At 41.7% G+C, this 22,039-nt stretch overlaps 1 protein-coding gene across 2 annotated transcripts in view; it reads left to right on the top strand.

Annotated features, from left to right (window-relative positions):
• commd10 (COMM domain containing 10) overlaps positions 1 to 22,039 on the top strand; it is a 62,723-nt gene that overhangs the window by 13,965 nt on the left and 26,719 nt on the right. The window contains exon 6 of one of the 2 annotated variants that reach the window (XR_005074889.1): positions 19,944 to 20,034. The exons of the other annotated variant lie outside the window; for it this stretch is intronic. The gene's annotated coding sequence lies outside the window, so the exon portion shown is untranslated. The remainder of the gene's footprint in view (positions 1 to 19,943; positions 20,035 to 22,039) is intronic. 2 annotated transcript variants of the gene reach the window in all.

The following is a 22,039-nucleotide window of genomic DNA, read 5'->3' on the forward strand; positions in this document are numbered from 1 at the left end:
CCTACTTTTGCAACATTTCTTTGTCTTCCAGTCCAAAACACATCTTTTTTAGCATACAGTTATTTGTTTTAAATGTCATATTATGCAACCAAATCATTGTGTGGAAACACAAAACTGTCCATTTCTTGTGGCCCCTTATCATCAAAAATAAGTTTTCCTTCCCATCGCTCTTCCTGGTAGGTATAACACCAAAGTAGTTCAGTATGCTGTCAGTAAAATTGATGAATAGCTCCAGCTGTATCTCGCATTTCTCATTGGAGGAGTGTCAGTACTCATAGAAGCCCTGCTGTTAATTGTGCTCATTCATACATAAGTGCCTCCGAATTGTCAGAAAAATCACATTTCTGCCAGATCAGAGTGTAACATCGTCTTTGACGCTTTCACATTTACGTTACTCTACTCCGACACATGCGCTGCTTCTTTTTTTCAGCATGTAAAGCATATTGATCGCAACAAACAAATGCCATAATGCAGCTCTTCCTTTCTTTTCCTCTATTCGTGACTTATTCATGAGCAACTCTTCCATTCATTGTTTGAAATTTTTGTGTCAAGTTGTCCCCAGCTAGCTTCGAATTATGAGCCAACTAAGTCTAGTTTGTGGAAAACCTGCTTGTTTTTGTTATCAAAGCATCAGACATGAAAGACTTTTCTTCTTGTGATTCTAATTTATTTTCTCTGTTCTGGCTTACAGTGCCAGCTGTAATCATGGAGGAATGGAGGCTCTTTGTTCAAATGCACACACACTTGAAAACACACAAGCACGTACGCACTCACACGCACGCATTGAGCCTTCCCAGTGAAGGCTGTGACTTTATTTATTAACATCGTGTGATGAGGAACGCAATTAAACATCTCATTTTGACTTCTGCGAAGAGGTGCTGTGATCAGAGGCTCCCTGAACATTCCTCCCTGCCTCACGTGTCTCAGTCAAACTGGCATCTGGAGCGGCGGGCCAAAGTTTGAATGCAACTCAAAGCTTCCCTGAAGAGTTACAGAAAGCCGGTTCCTGCCTCCCACATGCTCTTGTCATGTAAACCCAACAAACAACGTTCCCCGAGTAGATCCAACCTTTTCAGTCATCATTTGAGGGATTACATGGCCCAATCAATATATCGGAGAGCTCTGATGTAAATGCTGCCGCGTTCAAATCCTTCACACCAAGCCACCCACCAGCCAGGAGGGACAAAGGCAGCTTTGTCTCAATCTCTACTTGCCTTGCTCTACATGTCCCAAGATGCTTTGTTGCTTTGTGCGCACATCTTTTTAAGGGTCTCCCTTTCTCTCTCCATCTCTCTCTCTCTCTCTCTCTCTCTCTCTCTCTCTCTCTCTCTCTCTCTCTCTCTCTCTCTCTCTCTCTCTCCTCCATCTCTCCCTCGCCCTCCCCCTTTCCCACTGGTGATTTGTTTTTCTCCTGTGGGATTTGGGATCCCATTCATTGAGAGCGCATTGTTCGGCTCTTATCCATTCCAGAGGATGGGCCCCGAGAGGCAGAATGGGCGACTGTGGGTGCTCTCCCTTCTCCCCCCTCCCTCTCGCTCTCTTCCCTCGCCACCCCGCTCCTTGCTCCTTGCCATACGATGATGTCATGGCTTTTATGTGCTCCAGGGGTACCCATTGATTCTCTCTCTGTGTTACACACTCTATATCTCTCTCCTCCAACCCATCTACCCTCCCTAACCTCCGCTGCTGTTTTCCTAAGCTAGTGCCTTTCCCAGATTCTTTTGCCTCTCAAAAGGCGCCTGGGGGATTTGGAGATGTTTGGATGTTGTTTAGCACACCCACGGTACATGCTTGACACCCAGATAGGGACGCCATCAACCCCACAACTCCAACGGCAACTGCCATTTAAATCTCATTGATTTAACGTCCCGCTTTTATTCTCACATCTCCCACTCCTGTGATCAGCTTCTATTTCTCTCCGGTTGTTCAGCCTGTTGTGTTTCACACCCAGTTTGTGAAGTAATCATTAATCTCCTGATAATGTGGTGCCATTTTTTGCCATAGCCGGTAGCGATGGTATAAGAGTGCTTAAGAATAAGATTTTCAGATGTGTATGCGTGTATGTTTCTTTCTTTTTTTTTTTTTTGTTTGAAGTTTATTTTAGAGAGGCTGCTCTGCCTCTTGGCTGAACTGTGCCGGGGTGAGAAATCTATTTCAGCTTAAACAAGACACACTGATTGCAGAAGCACACAGCCAAATCAGGTCCATTCACTCCAGTGAAAGTTGAATGATAGGCATACACGTGGTAAAACGGCTGTTTTTTTGTTCAATTGCCAAATATTTGTAATAGTACAGACAAATGTTCACATCACGAACAGGTCTGGGTATTTATTAATGTGGCTGGGATTATTGTAGCATGCTTTTGTTTCTTGTTGAATTGTGCTGCATTTCATGTTGACAACAGTTGGCTTTGTCAGCTTGCACGGTGCTGTGACGTGATATAATGGCAGTGAAAGGATATGAGCTATAGGCCTCTTCCCTTTGAAATAATGATTATAATGAGCGGGTTGAAGCCTGGCACTGCTGTCAACCGACACGCAATGATAGGGCACGGAGAGCTTCCTCCGCCTGTATCAACAAATTGTCACCAGTGTGTTACTGAACACCCAACCTCTTTGATTTGATTTTCTGGTATTTGTGACTGTTTTGATGAAAGGTTAAGTATTGCTTTAGAAAACATAGTCTCTGGGTTCAGAAAGGCGTGCATCTGGTGTGCTACATTGTCGGGGTACTGCTTGAGTTTTCATCAAGTGCAAACATACAGTAGAGAAACAACACGGGCAAAAATGTCTTCGGGGGCAGTCCATGGCAGTCCACTACCTTTCTCCAGAAATAATTTAAATGTTACATAGTGTTGCTTTGAATGAAAAATATAATCAGCAGCAACTTAGTGAGCTGTGATACTACAGCAGCTAAAGTCCTCAACAGACTGAGTGCAGGCCACCTAACTTTTGTCTGCAATCACCGTAGTGTCATTAAAAGTTAAATATACAAAAGAAATATACCCGAAGTGTAAAAACCTAGATTACCAGATAGTTATCAGCATATAAATCTAGCTACTATTGTTGCTGTGTAGAAAGCTGCCTTGATGAAAACAGAAGCATTTCTGTGTAAACAAGACTTTATATTGAGGAATATAAAGAGGATTTTGTGCAAGAATAAAGGGTATTGAATAAAAATGATCAGCTCATCATCAAGCTGTGCTGAAGCCTGATGTCGACCCATTCATTCGAATCAGGTGTGTTGGTGCAGGGAACCATTGAAAACATGCAGGGCAGTGAGCCCCCAGGAACAGGATTAAGAAAACAAGTCTGTATAATCACCTGAAACTAAGAATTGTTATGTTTTCAGTACTTTAGAATAAGTCTTTTATATCTACAGAGGGAACCAGTCTTCTTCCACTGAGTCTGCCATGTTGCAGCGCCATGTTGCAGCACCATGTTTCTACAGTAGCTCAGAACCGACAAACCAAACACTTGATGCCAGTAAATCCTATCTGTTGAACCTTTGAATCACTAAATATCTCATTTAAGGATGAGTAAATGAGACTTAACATCTGACCGGACATATCATGCAAACTTTTGTTAATTCATTTTAGTTTTCCAACCAGTGTTGCTCAGTGATTTGTATTTTTGGCTTAAACTGAACAGTACTGCAAAGAAATGGAAAGCATCATTTTTTCATATCATAACAACAGTATGTTTGTAGATTGCACCATATTTAAGTTGGGCTCTGTGCTGTTGGTTAGTGATGAAATGTTTAGGCTTTTATTGGGGGGGGACAGCTGACGGCATCTCCGGCAAGCTGTTCCGTAAACTCTGCCTAACTCTGTCCCTTTATATCTCTTTCTCACACGCGCACACACACACACACACACACACACACACACACACACACACACACACACACACACACACACACACACACACACACACACACACACACACACATTTCAGTCCTCCCCTCTCACTCCCTCCTTGTGTATGAGAGCGACAGTGTCTGCATACCATGGGGGCACAGGCCGGCTGCCTTGGCAATCTTCTAGCTCTGCCACATAGTGGAAAAAACGGGCCTTACAGTTGTGAATAGCAGCCGTTACTCGTCTACTCTCTCTCTCTCCTTCACACACACACACACACACACATGCATAGATACGAACCCACACACAGCTCGGTTGCCTATGACCCCCACTCCAACCTTGTGCCAGCCTAATACATTAAAATGCATACTGTTTCAAAATGGAGGCCTTGGCTGCAGGGGTTGAGTGCCACTTATCCTCGAACCTGGCACACCGATGGTTAGTTAAGACTCACACTACAAGATGTTGGCTGGCTTCGGCTCTTATTTAAGTCACCCCACACACATTTAGAAGATTAAGGTTTGACACAGCTTTTTCAGATGCGCTCTCAGTCACTTTGCAGTAAGCAGAATCAGGTGAAAGGGAAGTTTGAGGGAAGAAACTTGTAAAACTTGGGTGTGTTCTCATCACTAGAATAGGCTAGAATACAAAATGATTATCTCTAGTGTGAGGTCACGTCATGCAATACTCAATTCAATACCTCGCCGTAACAGCTCTCTCATGGCGGCTGCTCTTCAGTGAGAACATCATTTCTCAGCCCTGTTGGAAAGCAGTCAGAGTTTATGAGCTTGGCAGCCGAGGCTGGTACATGACATGGCACCTTCCCTCTTTCTCCGTATCAGGCAACGGTAACTAGCTGCCACCGCCATAATCATCTTGTTATGGCTCACACATGGCTCGTGTTCTTTGGCTTGTGTATCTTGGCGCTGGAGCGGTTGAGTGTCTCCATTCTCCTTGGCTCTGCAGCGTCAAGCTTCCTGAATTAGAGCCTCTAAAACATGAAGATTTATTTTGGTTTAAATAAGGCCCATGGTTGAATGTTAGGAAATGCTTTACAATATTAGATCAGTAAATTTATTTCACTTCATTGATTAAAGGTGAACTTTTAAGGTCAAACACAAATAGTATGTATAAACACTGATGTTGTTTAAGTGTCTCAAGAGTTGATAAAATGGTGTTGCGTTTCTTCTGTCCAGCTTTATATTACAAGCTTTCCCAGCTGTGATAGTCCTACAAAAACGTAAACTGTAATCTTAACAGCTGAAATGTTGGACATTTACACTTTACGAACCACTGATATGTTGAAACTTTATCTTTCTTCATGTTAAAGGTTTTAATTTCATGCTGTGACAGTGCTGGACTTCTGGTCTGGTGAGGTTTAGGCACAAAACCACTTGGGAAAATATCAATTTTTGGTTTAACTGCTTCTGTTGCCACAAACACGTCTAGAAAATGTCCCATCCTGTAAAAATGTCCCGTTTCATTGCTTCTAACACAGCTGGAAAATGTCCCTTCTTCTTGTTAAACAAATCATCTCAAACAGTGATCTCTTGTGAAACATATCCAGCTGTTTCAAGCTTACAAATGTTGAAATGCTGTCTTGAACAGTGTTTGTCATGCCACCATCATTCTCTCCCTCTTCTTACGTTCAGATATATGTAATGTGAATGTAATATGACACATATTGAAGAAATGTCAGTATGGCCCATATTTAAATGTATCAGCAGCATGTAGAAACACAAGATGCGACATGGCGGCGACTGAAAATGTACAAATACTAAAATGAGTACAAGCAAAATCTATGTGTGGGGAAACAATTGATTACACGCCTGCATTATCTCCCGTGTGTGCGAAGACAACCTGAATACAGACCAGGAATGGCAGACCCTGCCACTACCAATGAAAACATCTTTACAGGGAGATAATCACTGAATGAAAATACATTGATTGGCTACTGCAGAAAAGTTTAGTAAAAGTGGAAAATATCCTACATGTTTTGCTGAGCGGTAGCGTTTTGTTGCCACTGTTATTTATCAAATGAGAAGACGTAAGACCGATATCTTGCTGTTATTTTGATGTTTCCAAATAAACAGCAAGCTTTTATAGAAAATGACTAGCATTTGTTAGCCAGTATTCCAGAAACCTGCTTTACACGTAGAGGGAATTTTCAGATGTATCCTCATTGGTGTGGGCATGGCCTAAATTCAAGAGTTAAAAGGCTTGAGGGTTGAGCGGAAAGTCTTGTAAACAGTAAGCCTCAGATAAATAGTCTGCAGAGGCTCCCTCTGCCTACGGATAAACCGCCAGCTCTTGTCATCCCAAATCAGTTCGACAGTTTTTAGGTGCTTAATGTGATTTGTCTCCTTTCAATGTTTGCACCTCCATCGAGGAGGTGTGGGAGGTGTGAACAAACAATGTGAAAGCACCAGGCTATTTCTAGACATTACTCTTTCTTAGCCAGGTGCCATTCAAATAGAACATACTGTACATGTGCGTTTAACCTCAAATCAGTATTTTCTTCCACTTCCCCCTGTCTGTCATTTTTTTTCTTGTTATTCTTGTGTCTCTGTTTATTTCTTTGTTGATGGGCTGTGCCTCTCTTTGTACTCCATCTCTGCTTTGCTTCAATGTCTCTAACAGCCTGATTATGATTAAACATTAAAATATGGCTGTAGCGAGGCCTCCTGGTGGCCCAATGGATTTGGGATGCAAAATGTGTAACCACAACAACCACATCTTGGATCTGGCATCAGGCCTTTGTCACGTGTTGCTATAGGTGCTGGTGACAATGTAAGCTTTCTTGTTGTTATTCCACATGCATAACGCAAACAGAAGTAGAAGTGTTTACATTTTCTGAAACAGAAAGCCTACATGTAAACAGAACAATAACAATGGCAGCAGATATTGAGTCTGAACTGGAAATAGCGTGACTTCAGTATGAGGAACACCCATCTATTACGTATACATAGCCATGGTGGTTTTATCACCAATTATTAAAACGCAATTCTCTTTCTGTTGACCACATTATATGCTAATTCCTGTTGCAAACTCCTAAACTTTTCAATTATTCCCCTACCTTCTGTTGCTCATCTTCTGATTGTTGCTCATTGTTTGAGTTGAAGAGAAAATGACTGAGAGGGGAAACATCCTGCATGTCATTTGGTGAGAAAACTATTTTTGGCCTCTCTGAAGGATGACTCACAGTGACATATGAAAAGATAAGAAATGATCCTCCATCAGCTACAAAAAGCCACTTTTCCCACTCAGTCATCGCCACGTCCACACTGTTTCTTTGTGTCGTTATCTTGCTGCCATCTCTGCCTTCGCTCATCTTGCTTTTATCAACATTACCTCTTTTTACTGTCTCCACTCTTTTTTTTTTTCTTCTCATTTTAATGAACATCCCCCCGGTCTGCCTTGCTCATTTGTCTCTGTGATAATTGGAGCAAGCGTCACATTGATAGCTAAAAACCCATGACAATTTGTGTGTTCAGCGCACCACATGTGTCACCTGCTATTAACAATACAGAGCATTTTAATTACAGCTCACATACATGTCCCACCCATAATGGAGGTATTGAGACTGTGGCTCACAGCGGCAGATGAAAGGTAGGCCCTGTGGAACCGTCACAACATCTTAATGTACTGAATAAATAGAAGCAACAGCAGCAGCATCTGACAAATGTTGTCAACATGATGAGTAGAGGCTGTTCTTATGAAGAAAATGTGGAAATTACAATTGATGTGTAGTTTACCAGTAGATTTCTCACAGCAAAAACCTATTTAAGCTATAGGGATGCAGTAAATCTAATAAAATAGAATTTCTTTATTGTCATCATATAGGTGCAATGATGGTACAAGTGTGCTGCTTCTGTATTGTATGTATGATAAAATATAAACAAGAATGGCACTCAGTAGTGCACATACCTTTGAGAGTCCCAACAGTCCCGTTAAATTCAATCGAGCCTAATCCCATATCAAATAAACTATATTTAAATCAGCTTGATCCAGATTTTTATTTGGATCTGCATGAAATTGCACTCATTCATATATACCAGCCACCTAAATATGGCTGATTATTAAAACCTTTTATTTTAATCAAGATTGATTCCACATTATTATAACGCCACCCTGCAATGTTAAAGGAAGTGTGAAAAAAATCCCTTCATCGGGATCCGCACCAAAGTGGGTCTGTTCTAGACCCATCCTCCATCTGAGTTTAATGGAAATTTGCTCAGTGGTCTTTGCTTTTAATCCTGCTGACAACCAGCAAAGGGACACAGGGGTGAAAACATAACTTCTTTGGGGAGGTAATAAAAGAACAATAAGGTACTAAACATTTTAAACATAGTCCTGCAGTAGAAAGAAGTACTTACTAGCAGCAGTACCAGAACAGCAAGTGAATATAGACCCTTCATCATCAACATAGGATTGAATTTATGTATAAATACCTATAAAAAGCTACAAACAGAATGCAAAAAATATAGCACTAAGGTATGAAACATCAAAAGCAGCAGAGGGCTGCACAATGAATCACATTATTAATGAAATCTTACTATGGCTGAGCACAATATCTAAATCACTGAAGCTGCAAATTTTTGTACAGTGTTAAAATATTAGAACTGTGGTGCTACAAAGATGCCCCAACTTACAGGTCTTCTTTTCCAGATGGTACAAGACACCTTTGTTTTGTTCAGACCTCAACATATGTCACTCAACATGATTTCTTTTTGTAAAATAAAAAAAAAAAAGGATTGAAATGGAACTCACTAATTGCAAATCATATGCCAATCTGAAAACCTGTAAAAAAAAAGAAAAGAAAAAAAAAAGCACAAAAACATTTTTTTAACCCACATGCAGCCTTAGTACAGTAACAGCAATTAATGCAATCACATTCTAGAAGCAAAAAAAACAACAGATGAAAAGATGATTATTTTTCTTAGCAAATATTCAGTACTTATCATTTTAATACTACTGCATAGCCTCAATCAACTTTGTATTACATTGAGCAGTAGAGCTTTAAAGGGACTATGACTTTTTTAACCACCACATCTTCCACGACTGTGAGAGGTGAGTATGACTAATTCGACAAGCTTCAGCAGATGCAGCAGACGAGACAAACCTCAACAGAAAGCAGGTATAAATGTTGCATCTTTCCTCCGAGAATGATCGGAGCTTGGTTTCTTAATATTGCATGATTGTGAGTGTGGGGTGATTATAGGTGTCTATCACAACAAAGGAAAATTAGGGCGGCATTGAAAGAGCCTTTGTTTCAGTGCAGACAGCACACTGAGTCATATTGGGACCTGTTTACATGTCGGCCTGTCTGTTTCCTGATAATGTGGGTCAGAGAAAACCCATCTAGGCAGAGAGAAAAAAGAGAGCGCGAGAGAGAGAAAAGAGTGTCCCTTATGCCACATGTGGCTGTCAGCATGCCTGCCTGTCAGTGTGTGCACTCTTTTCTACTATCACAGTCTGTAATGCCTCTTATTTGCTCCAGGTCCTTGCTATCCAGCTATATTTTGTTTGCAGCTTTAGCAACCGTGTCGGTTCCCCCGCAGCATGTCTGATGGGGCCCGAACACTCTGTTCTTTGTTTAGAGCCTGCACTATGAATTATAGATAGAGGAAGCTGCACCGATATGTCACTTTCTTAGGCTTGGCAGAACACACACACTTGACAATGCTAGAAACAATGCACACACATACACGCACACACATAGGGAAAGGTATACATTTTGATGTGAATGTTTAAAAAATAGCCACATTCATGCCATATTCATGTAGATGGAAGCTGACAAATACACGTGGATCAAACACAGAAACACGCACCAGGTGGCATCCCGAAAAAACTCATCTGTTTTTCATTCTGAAGGCTTTTCAGAGTTGCCCACAGTGCTCCAAATACACGCACCCCTGGAAATCTACTCTGTGCTTCGGTTGACTTTACTGCTGTTGTTGGATCCATATTCAGTACAAGCGTGCGCGCACACACACACACACACACACACACACACACACACACACACACACACACACACACACACACACACACACACACACACAAACATGCATGTGTAGGCTGTTATTGACTCTTGTCTAAAATAACACATAGGGACACTCGCAATATAATAATGATATTGTCACATTAGCCTATAGGGATAAGTCTGTGCTATCTTGTTGTCAACTGTGTCTTGTGTGTTTTTTTTTTTTTTATTCTGAACAATAGAGAAAACTCACACACATTCTCAGCAGGAGGCTTTCACACATATTTTCACAAACTGGGATATGGCCCATGGTGTGTTCTGGTGTCTACTGAGATGTTAATTGGTCATTGCTCACTCTGCGTCTACTCTGCCATACTACCTGTGTGTGGGTGTGTCCCATATGTGTGTTGCCGGAAGTTAATCAGCGCAAGTTGGCCCAAAAAAAGGGGGAAATTCCTTGGTCTTATTCTCCCAGTTTTTATTTTGAATGTGATAAGAAAAAGCAAACTTATTATTAGATTAGAATCAGATTATTAGAGTTGTTTCTACCTATTTGAAAGACAAAGACCATAGTGATGTCTCCAGTATGCTTATTTTGTGGGAGTAGCAGTCAAAAATGTTAATGGTTACATATTATTGTCATTCATGGTTCATATTGTATTTTGGGTTGCTATTAGAATAGGTTTACATGCTTAAATGTTCAAAAAAATGTTAGTTTTCTCTGTCTAGTGCTGCAGCTTTCTGTTCCCCTCTGAAACTCTCTGTTTTAGCTCAAGTCCCCTTCTCCTGAATACCCAGTCTGCACTGATTAGTCAGCTAACACATGCCTGAGCGAGCACTGATGTAGTGTCACAGAAGTCACAGAATTAAAGGTGGGACTACTGACGAGGTGTTTTAGGCACTTCAGGAGCAGTGTACATGGATGATCACATGGATGGAAAAAAAACAGATAAAGCTGAATATATCTTTGAGAGATATTTGATAATGTGTCATGTCACACAGAAAAACAGCAAATTGTCACACTTAAGAAACTGAAACTAGGATATGTTTGGCATTTTAGCTTGAAAAATGAATAAAACAAATAATTTATGATTAAAATAGTTGCAGATTAACTTTCTTCCAATTGGCTTGTCAATTAATTGATTAATTTACTAATAATTGCTGCTCTGATGTTAGCTAAAAACTGTCTACAATGTCCGCGTTCAGGTTTGAGCCACTGTTGTTCGGCGCCTGTGTAATTAATGGGTATTATTGACCTTTTAAACATACTCACATTTGCTCTTTCCTCCAAATAAGGTGTTCTTAATAAACTGCCTAAACCTTTTGCTTGTTTACAACCAATCTGATCGCCTGACTGCTTATGTTTTTTATTTTTTTATTTTTAATGTTGTTTTTGTGTCACAACAAAAACATTCCACAGAGGCACAACAGACAAGCTCATCATTGGTGAGACGAAATGCTTGGCAAAGTAAAACTTGAAGTGAATGGAGGCTTGGTTGGATCGCAATGTTCATGATTGTCCTTGAAATCTTAGAGGGATCTTATGACTCACATGAGTTGTGTATACTGCTTGTGTTTTTTTATGCTGCATCAGACATCAATGAACCATTTAGCACATTGCTGTCATAGCTAGCCAAAACTACAAAAAAAAAGACCCACATATTAACAAAGTGGAATTTTCCTTTAAGGAGGATCTCCTCTCAGTTTATTCCTGTGTGTTTGGCCTTGGGTCAAACTGACCAGTCTATACTTAGAAACATGAGGAAAACACTCTCCTAAAGCCTGAACTGAGTGAACTGAGACTCAACTACATGATGTCACCAGGTGTCCAAACTGGATCCTCTCCAAAGATAATAATTTAGAGATGATAAATGCGTCTGGAAAATCACCCAGGGGCCATTTTCTGGGAACGCAGATACATGTTTTGGTTGAGAACTGCCAAAACCCACTAGGTATGAAATCTCAAACAAAGCAGCTGTGAGTCCATAATAGGAAACTCAATCCTGAGAGCAACTCTGCACCTCCACATGTCTGACAAGTCTGAACTGTTTCATAATTTCTGTTCTTGATTTGGCATCTAGTCGTGGAGAATGATCAAAACTATTCACTGGAGCAAGGTAGAGAAGCGAAATAACAAATCTACTCCTAAATTTAACGATGTCCACACAAATTGAGTAATGATAAGTGTTGCTTACTTTGGCAGCAGTAATACTGTAAGGCCATTAGCCGGCCATGATCTGCTCCTGCACTGCGACTGTGTTCCAAATGATATAGGAGGAGCGCGGGGAGAACGGAGGAGTAAGCACTTTTGTTATCGTCTCCTTGTCAGATCCTCACAACCACAGCCCTCTATTACGCTGCTAATAATAGAGGCAGGCTTTATCGCTCAGAGCACAATCGCAGTAGTAAAGACAGGGAGAATGAAAGAGAGGCTCCTCTGCGATATTGACAAATCTCATGTTGTGATTTCTTTTCTTGCAGAATATTATAAAGAAGAAAGGAAACAGACAGGCAGGTAGAGAGAGATGTTGTTGTTGAAAGTCCAAAAGTATGTTGTTATGAATGTTTGATTGGCAACCTGGAGAGGAGACATAGCCTGGGATAAAAGAGTGTGTGTGTGTCTGTGCGTTTGCAGTCTTTGTTGTGTGTAGCTGAACATGTGTGGGTGGGAGTTGTTGGAGCCAGGTTCTCTCCTGGTTTGAGCTGTATCCAGTAGTGCCAGTCTGGTAGAGATTGCGTACCATCAAACAAGAAAGACCGGATTCAGATCGGAGCAGATAGCTTTGCCCCACTGAGACCCCCCGTATCAAAGTCAGACTTGACCTCTTATTCTATGCAGCGTAGCCTTGATGGCATTCAGGGCAGGTGCTGTAGGCAGAGATTAGTGGAAGCTCGGGCTGCAGATGCACTCATGGAAGGAAGGAGAGGCTCGCTGTTTGTTGTGGTTTTAGCTGTTTCTTCCGATGTTAGCTGACATCTTGATGTGAAAGGGGCTGAGCAGGCGGCTGTTTGTTTAGCTGTGTGAGGAGTTCTTGAAGTTTGGCCTATTTGTGGAGCCGGAAAAAGTCATATTGAGGCAACCGAGAGAGCTCGGGAACATGTTTTTTCTGTTTGTTTTAGGCTTTGTGTCAAACGCTCGCCTGATTTAAATTTAACATTTAAGCCTCCGAGTCCATTATGTGTTTGACGTTTATTTTCGTGCACAACAAAGTTTAACAAGAATTTATGAGCCTATTTTTAATGGCTGGGATTATGCAGTGATGTTTCCTTGGGTTATTCTGCAACTTTGATCACTAGCATGAGCCTTTTCTGTATTGTTTGGAGCAAAAACTCCCACAGAACTTGTATCAGTGTTTGTACTTCTGCACTGTCAGAACAGTTGTGCAGAGTCTGTGCAGAGGCGAGATACGAAAAGGCTTTGAACACGCACACACACGCGCGCTCACATGCACACACATTAAGTCTGTCTGTCTCTTTTTGAAACACAGATGCAAACACACACTGTCCATCTCCTCTTTGCAAACACACACATCCACAGATGCTCTCACACAGGCAGACTGATGCAGCACCCTTTGGTCATATATTCTCTTTGCTGTGTCAGGGTGTGCTGGCTGACTTGCCCCTCTTTGAATGCTCTGCTACACTTGTGTGTGTGTGTTTGTGTGTGTGTGTGTGAGTGAGCAGAGGAAGTGGGCATATGTGATCACCTAAGAGTTCATACAGAACTTGTCTGCGTGTACTCTTGTCTGGATCCTCGTCCGTCTATCTGAGGATTTCATAAAGTTTGCTTGTCAGTTATGAATAATAGAGAGAGCAGAGTCTGAAAGAGAAAGTAGTCAAACTGACAGTTGCGTCTTTGATGGTTTGGTCTTTTAAACACTGCAAACCAATTAGGTGGGTCAGGGGCCTGGGGAGCACGACAGAAAAGAAGCCACTGCCACCGTTCTGTCATCGGCAGCTTCAATCAACACTCGGGGACGGCTAACACACTCTTTACTTCTCAAACACACACGCAGACTTTTTTTTTACACACAGGATCGACAACGGCATTGAACAGTTTAGTTATCTGCGCGGCTCTGTAGCTATGTTTTCATTCAGCTGTCAAGCAAATTAAATGAGAGCTTTTGAAATGTTAGAAAAAGTAAAATGTAAATTAGATTTCTGTCAGCTGGATTTAGTTGTTTAAGTAAATGTCTCCACGGCACACTGTGTTGCTGGGCGATAAAATAGCTGTGAAAACAAAACCAAGGAACACCTTCAAGAACGGAGCCGTTTTGTTTTCCTGTGTCTGCTTTTGGGAACAAAGAAATGCATTTCTTCAATATCTTAATGCACAATTGATTTGGCTGTGCCTTTATGATGGCCGCCCAATACCAACAGCACAGCTGACATTTTCTTGAGGAAGTCAGATATTGCTTTTTCCTGGTTGCCCTTTCTTGCAGTGTTACAGAATATCAAAAGCCACTTTCAGCTTTTGTGACACCGAGCTGTTTATGAAGCCCATTATTTCACACAATTGTCCACTCTTTTCTGCATACTTTATCAATAGTAACATTAATATTATCAAGTTGATTGTGTGAAAACACTTGAGTGAAGCTGTGAGTGGCTGTGACAAAGAATCTTTATCAAAAGACACAATCAGATTTACACTTTGACTCACTCTTTGTACATATTGTATAGCCACACACTAGACAATGTTGTAATGAGGTTTTCCAGCCAGAATAAAATGTACATCCATAACATTTTGTACATTTCACATGTATCTAATCAACATTTCTACAATACATGGCATCACACTTTCACGTTACATGTATTTAAGATTACTTTGGTGTCAGGAGTTGAAGTCACAGGCAAGAAGGCTGCCAAGCCAGAGACTACAATTTGATACAACATTTCATCGTTAGTGAGCACGAACCACTGGAAATTAGGTGACAAGACTTCAGGTGAGCCAGAAAATGAGTCTGGGAAGACCCAGAAGAGATTATATGTCTCATCTGGACATTGGAATATATTGTGATACCCTAGGAGGAACTGAGAAGCATTTCTGGGTCAAAGATGTCTGGAGTACCTTACTAAGTCTGGTGCCAGTGCGACCTGAGGATGGATGGATGGATGGATGGCTGTTCAAGAGATAAAATGGTGAAGGTTACATACTTCACATTGCAGTTGTTGAAGTGAGTGCAGTCACAACTACAAAATCATTTTTTAATCTCCTCTGAGCAGTTGAGATATCATCAGCCTTTCTTTTTCTTCCTCAGCTGTTAACTTTGTCTAATTTGCTACTATTTTTAAAGAGGTTATTTGTCACTGACTCCTGGGAGCAGTGCAGACTCACATTTTGCAATCCCGATACAGTAATACCAAAATCTTTCACCACGAGGACAGTTGTTGGAATCTGAATGTTAACCTGCACTATGTTAACTTTGGTCACCTCTGGGGCAAGCTGGGTGGAAGCCCAGTAGGTTGCGTGATAAGGCCCGGTTTCCAGACAAAGCCACTGAACCGGCTACACCCTGAGCTGCTGAGATAGCAGTGGCCTTTTTCCTCTTTCCTCAAGCTGTGTCAGTTTGACCATTCAGCCGGCCAAATGTGCCAACCTCATCAAGGTGCTCAGCTTTGCCCTTTTCAATAATTCATCCCCAAATTTGCAGGGAGGAGTCGAGGTTTGTCTAACAGCTTGCCATACAGGGGGGAGATTCTCCTAATTGGAGTGACATGCAATCCCTATCGGTCAGCTCCAAATGTCATTGGAACAACAGCCAAATACCACGTGCTGTTTGAAGCTAAGTCACTGCTGCTGGATTGGAAGTGGCAGAGTGCAACAAGTGCAACAATCACGTACGCTCACTGCCAGGCACACTTTATAAACATGAGCCGTTCACTCCTGTTCATTCATACAAATACAGCATAAGCCTGTGACTGCGCATATTTCATAATGTTGTCTTTCTCTTTTCTCCCATTCTCTCACATGTTTTATCTTTATTCACACACACAGACACACACACAAACACACACATACACAAAACCACTCAAATTCTAATGAACTGAGGCATTTTGAGTCCTGCGCTGCCTCCTTCGTCCACAGCTGTAACTAATGCTGCTCTTTAATAGCCACTGTTATTCTCTTGGAGCTAATTAGAGCGTATACAAACACACACACACACACACACACACACACACACACACACACACACACACACACATACATACACACGCACACAATGCACCCAAGTTCATACGTGTAAACTGCACCCATAGTGCCGTGGAGAGGTGTAATTATAAAGTCTAATTCCTGCATCATTTTACATTATTTATGAAGTAGTGTTCGTGGTGTCACGCTGACCTTCCTCTAATGATGCCACACACACACACACACACACGCACTCTCATGTTGTACAAGCTTCATGCGAAATCGGATGTGCAACACACACACTTGCACAACTGCACCCCCAGTGATTTGAATACATCCCCACTTCTTAAACCAACTTTAAAAACCCTCCAAGTTGCTCCCAGCTGTGACTTGGTGGTGGTTGAACAGCTTCAAGGTTGCATTCATTTTCAGTTTGAATAATGTGTTGTCGGGAGCACAATAAAACTGACAGTGCCGCTTTGGAGATGACCAACTTATTGTTTTAAGAGGGGTAGTTGCTGTTGGCACAGTGTTTGATCATTAGCATTAGCATGATGCATTTGACGGGAATGGTGACGGGCTACCATTGAAGGTGCCTGACAGTGCCACTGAGGCATGCAGCTCTAAATCTGATACAGTAACACCAGTGTAGGTAGATTCAATACAAATGTATTTTGCTTGGCTGTTCAGATGGTTGCCAGTGGCTGAGATTATACACTGCAGTGTGACGTTTTGTCTTAAATCTGTGTTATTCTCCTACACAAACAGTTTTTGTTCGTACCATTTGTGACGATGCAATAGCACAGTGGGAACAATGCTTAAGATGACAGCCTGTCAGATAGGCCAGAACATGCCAGTGGTGGTGGGTGTAGAGAAATAATCCTCATTGTTCGAAGTCCTAGTACAAGTGTCAGAACCCACTTGTTTATGTAGGCGTCATCAGCCTCGATGTTTCAGAGGCTTTGGCCCCATCGTATACATATGTAAGAGTGTGCGTGCAACAAAGCAGCGACGTACAGAAATACTAATACGCACTCTTTCTTGAACTCGCACCATATATATGTGATATCGGTGCTCTCACGCAAACATCTCCTCTGAAGCATCCTGCAGGTGATTTCCATCCCATCCTGTTGTGTATATCAGGGCAGCTGCACTCTGTGCAATGTAAAACAGCTGGGATTTAACTTTGCCCGCAGCTGTCGAAGAAAATCCACAGAAAACAAAGGTTAACAGAGGTAAATGTCACATGCATCGACTCACCAAGGCAATATTCTTCTTATTTTGGATACAGTAGTTATTTTTTCCATTTTTGTCTGAGAAGTAGTCTCATAGATATTAAGTCTCTGCTATATTCCCAGTTTAAAATAAGCACGGAGAGAAGACTCACAAGCTTGTTGATCGTGCTGGATGGATCAAGAGCAGAAGGAGGACAAATAGAGGGAGAAAAGTGTGAAACATCTTTTTGCACAACATTTCTTTGGAACTGATCTCATTCTCCCTGCATTTGCTGCCTTTTGTCTGGGTGTGCTATTTTGCTCTACCACAAAATTATATTGGGAATACTCCTGCTGTTGCCCTTGACCAAGGAGGTGAAGTTGGCCACTGGGTGCTGCGCTGCAAGTGCCTGCTGCTTCTAATTAGTTAGGATGGGTCAAATGAAGAGGAATGAATTTCCCCGAGGGGAGGTGTAACATATCTAGCATTGCTTAAAGCCTTATGGAGTCTCTAATGATTTCACACATCTTATAAATGTTAACTTAAATTAAAGTCTCTTCATATTAGTCGATGTTCTCAGCCAGGAAACCTTCATGTGAGTAAGATATAGATTGATGACCCTGGCTGATCTTTCTGGCATGCTTCTTACATTTTTAGATGCTGCCTGCTAACTGTGGCTCATTTGGGGTGAAAGGATTTTTAATATGTGGAAATGTGTTTATCTGTCATGCTACGGCACACCCATGTTTTCCTCCTCCCAACCCTCACACCCTCTGCTGACACACACATTCTTTCTCATGTAGTTTTGCATACTTTAACAAGAAGGCAGTGAAATGTCTTCTATCCCAAGCACCTAATAAGTCATTCAGTGTGTTTGTGCGTGGGTGCATGCGATTCTTCGGTCACCAGTTAAAACAATGGGGGTGGTTCATGTTGCTGGTCTGCTAGTCACACCTGCAGAGGGAGAACAAAGGACAAAGAACTAAACAGCCTGCATGTCTTTTCTTGTCGCCTGTCTCGGTCTGTCTGTCCTGTCACCGATCTTACGCAAAATTTGATATGCTGGAATGTTGTTTTGAATGTCTGACGATGTGACTCACTGCACAATCTGGGTTAGCTGCTCTTCAACAATAAACAGTCTCCGTTTGTCAATAGTGTTCTTGTATAGGACAGTTCGCACAGAAATGACTGGAGGGGAAGTATGAGAAACAAATAGCTTTGCGGCTGCTGTATGGTTATGAAACAGTTGTTGACAGATTGGAAAATAATCAATGTTTATGTAACAGTGAAAGACGCAAGCACATTTAGCAAGGTAGCTGTTTATTAAAAGACCAATCCACTATCATCATTTATTGCTTAAAATCACTTTGGCAATAATGCACTTCATGTGCATCGCCTGGATAGGATTTAGATGTGTTCAGCATGTTATTTGAATAAGCTGTCAGCTCGTTGTCAGCTTCACCCAGTCTCTATTTACTGGTCTGGTTCCTCTTGACAGTTTCCATAGAGCATTTTTACAATTATGTCCATTAAGCACAATTTTTCTTTCTGCCACAGCCCTGTAGGAAAATGACTCCAGTCTAAACCAGACTTTTGTTCGGGGATGATAAACCTGTGTGTGTGCGCATTTATTTCCATGTGTATCTGTGTAAATGTGCTTGCTTGAGTACGCATGTCGGCCTCATTGTGACTGCCACGGGGCTGATAGCAGAGAGTGGGGTTGACAGTAGCTTCTACTCATCCTTGCCCGTAGACCTGGGGAGCCTCGATAAGACACCGAGTCTCTGAAGCCTCTAAAAAAGACACATCGGTGTGGAGAGCAGAATGAAGAGATAGGGCAGTGAGGAGGAGGAGGGAGAAGACATGAACAAGAAGGGAAGAAGGTGGGCTAGGGATGGTGCGGATGTTTAAAAAAAAAAAAATCCTCCCCTGCCTTTTGGCTCCCAACGAAGTTTTCTCTCTCAGCCATTACGTCAAAAATCCCCACAATCCTTTTAGTCACAGCGGGGATGGGAGAAGCCCTTAAAGGGAGACAGTTAACCATATACACATGTACACACACACATATACACACACACCACCTTTTGAAGGGTTCATCTTTGTCATGAATGGTTTGTAACTTGGTTAATTCTGTCTGAAGGCATGTTTCAGTCTTGCCAGCGGCTGCGTTACTCATGCGGTCTTAAAACTCAGAATTATCATGAATATCCCAAATTAGGTTTTTCTACCATTAGAAGGGTGTTTTGGTTCACATACCTCTAACATTGGATGGAGTTTATTATTACACAAGCACCACTAACAGTTTTAAAGTTAGATGGCACCTCACCGTACCCCCGCAGATAAATGGAAAAGTTCAGCTTGGAATTGCATCTCGAGCAAAGCACTTAAGTCGACAAAAGTCATCCATTTTTGAGAAGAGACAGCACGCAAACCTCGGCTTGAAACATCGGAACACCTTTCGAAGACCTTTCCAAAGTTTGCATGACGATGAGCTTCCTTCAGCAGAAAAGCATTTTGACCTGAGAAAGTGAAAGCTTGACTCAAAAACAACTCTTGCGTTTCAGCATGCTTGGCAGAGGCCATGCCTAAACTGTCTCTCACATCCTGGTGGCTATTAGGACTTGAGTGTGGAGACAGGAAGGGTTAAAGGTGGTGATGATGCCTGCCGGTGTGTGTGTTCGTATGTGTGCAGGTATGCGTAATATTTGTGTAATCCCAGCATGTGCCATGAGTGTGTGTGTGTGTGCTTTCAGGTTAGAATAACATACGTTGATGGATGGATGGAGGAGCAGGGGCAGGAGGAGAGGCAGTAAAGGGGTTGACAATGAAGACGAGAGACACTGGGTATGTTTTGATTCGGTCATGAAAGACTAAGGGATGGCTGTGGAATCTGGATGACACCTGAAGCTTCTTTCCCACCGTTTTTTCCCTCCTTCTTTTCGCTCTCTTTGCTGTGGCTTCGTTTACTTTTTCACACTTCAAGGATAAAGTACAATCAAAGCTTTCATATCTGTTTTTTTTTTCCCCTCTGTGAGATGTTGAAAGAGAGGAGACGAATCTAGGCTGCTGCATTGGGATGAGTTAGGTCTGTGATGTTATTTCACAGGGTTGGATTTTATGTCAGGAATGCATTATAGCATCCAGATACAGTGCCTATTGCTGTGACAAAAGTGCGATTTATGTTTGACTTGTTTAAATGATGGAGATTGTGTTTAGTCTTACATAGGGTTGTCTTGCTGAGTCCTTTATGAAATCGCGTGTTTCGCGGAGTGGTAAACTTTGCCTCATCCTTGCTTGCAGCCTCTCAAGAATACCCTTTTCACACCCGGTCATTATGCCATCACATATTCATCATCATCAAATTCACCATTTGTTGACCATTTGTTTACATGAAGATAAACAGAACAAAAGCAGAGATATCTACTGAAGTTAGCATGCTAACCAGCTAGCTCCAGCCCATCCTGGTCCATGGTCCCAGTCTGAGCCATGTAGCTAACTGAGCTAACTGTGCCAACGCCAGCTACAGCAAGCGGTTGCTCTAGTCATATGCTGCCCTATATTTGTTTTGTGTAAGAATATTGACAGTTGGCCAACTGTTACATATTGCACCGTGAAGGACTTCTCGCCTGTTGTGACTTAAATGTTAAAGCTTGATGGATTTATTTCCACGACAGCTGTGTTCACTCTATCTAATCAGGAAGATTGTGTTGCACGGTCAAAATCTCTAGAACAGCTTTGGCCCTTGTGGTGAGAGTGTTTGTCCATACAGATGATGTTTAATGTAGGTCCACTGCTATGCATTACATCAGAAAACCTCTGTACACAGATTAAAAGATCAATATTACTCTCATGTCTGTGTGATAGGTGCAAAGCAGGGGCCAGGAGGTGATTTGCTTCAGCTTAGCAGAAAGAGTGGAAGCGGGAAGGGAGTGCAGCTAGCCTGGTTACCGTTTACCAGCGCATCTAAAGCTCATAGATTTAAGTCATACACATAAGGAGTTGTGGGCTCTTACAACCAGTCAGTGTTAGATGTATATAAAAAAACTGATTTTTGGTCAAGATATATGGTTTTATTACTCCCTGTAAAACTCACAAAAAATCAAAAGTGGGTGTCCCACAATGTCTAGCTATTCCTTCTCTGTTCACAGGTCTGCATGATTTCTTGCTTCCACCTCAATTTACAGCTCAGTGGCTGACTCTGACACCTAAGATATACTGCAGGCTAATAAGAGCTGATTGTTTCACATGTGACTGAGCCTCACAGTGCAGGTTGAGCTCATTATGCTGTAATTCAGTGTTCTTGCTGCCAGTAATGCTCCTGTCTGTAAGGTTCATTTATTATTTAATCCTTTCTGTAGCCATACTGACATACTGTACAATACAGGTGTTTTAATGAGAGGAGGGCAGTAGTGTACGAGAGGAGTAGTTAGCTCATTCATTCAAGCATGAGTAGAAAGTGTTAGTAAAAGGCATATTATATACATTTTAATTATAAAAAATGAACCATTTATGTAAGGGGCTCTGTGGAACTCCTGTGTTATGATGGAAGCTGGTCGTTTGTTTATGTTAGCGGACTCCATTTCTAAACTAACGTTAGCTACTGTTGCTCTCTGGCAGTGGCGCCTCCATGAAGAAATCCACAGTACAGAAGCTTTAAACAAATTGTTAACAGGCTTATCCAAGCAACAGAGAGAGATGGGGAAGGTGTAATTATTCGTGTCACGTTACAGTCAGCTCACATATGGGCAATAAAAAAGTTATTAATCCATGTCAGTTTCCACAAATTGTTACATAGAGCCACTTTAATGTTGGATAGTGTTGTAGTTAGAAGTGTTATATGCATTTTGTA

This window comes from Acanthopagrus latus, chromosome 5 (genome assembly GCF_904848185.1).
Source record: "Acanthopagrus latus isolate v.2019 chromosome 5, fAcaLat1.1, whole genome shotgun sequence".
Classification (NCBI taxonomy): domain Eukaryota; kingdom Metazoa; phylum Chordata; class Actinopteri; order Spariformes; family Sparidae; genus Acanthopagrus; species Acanthopagrus latus.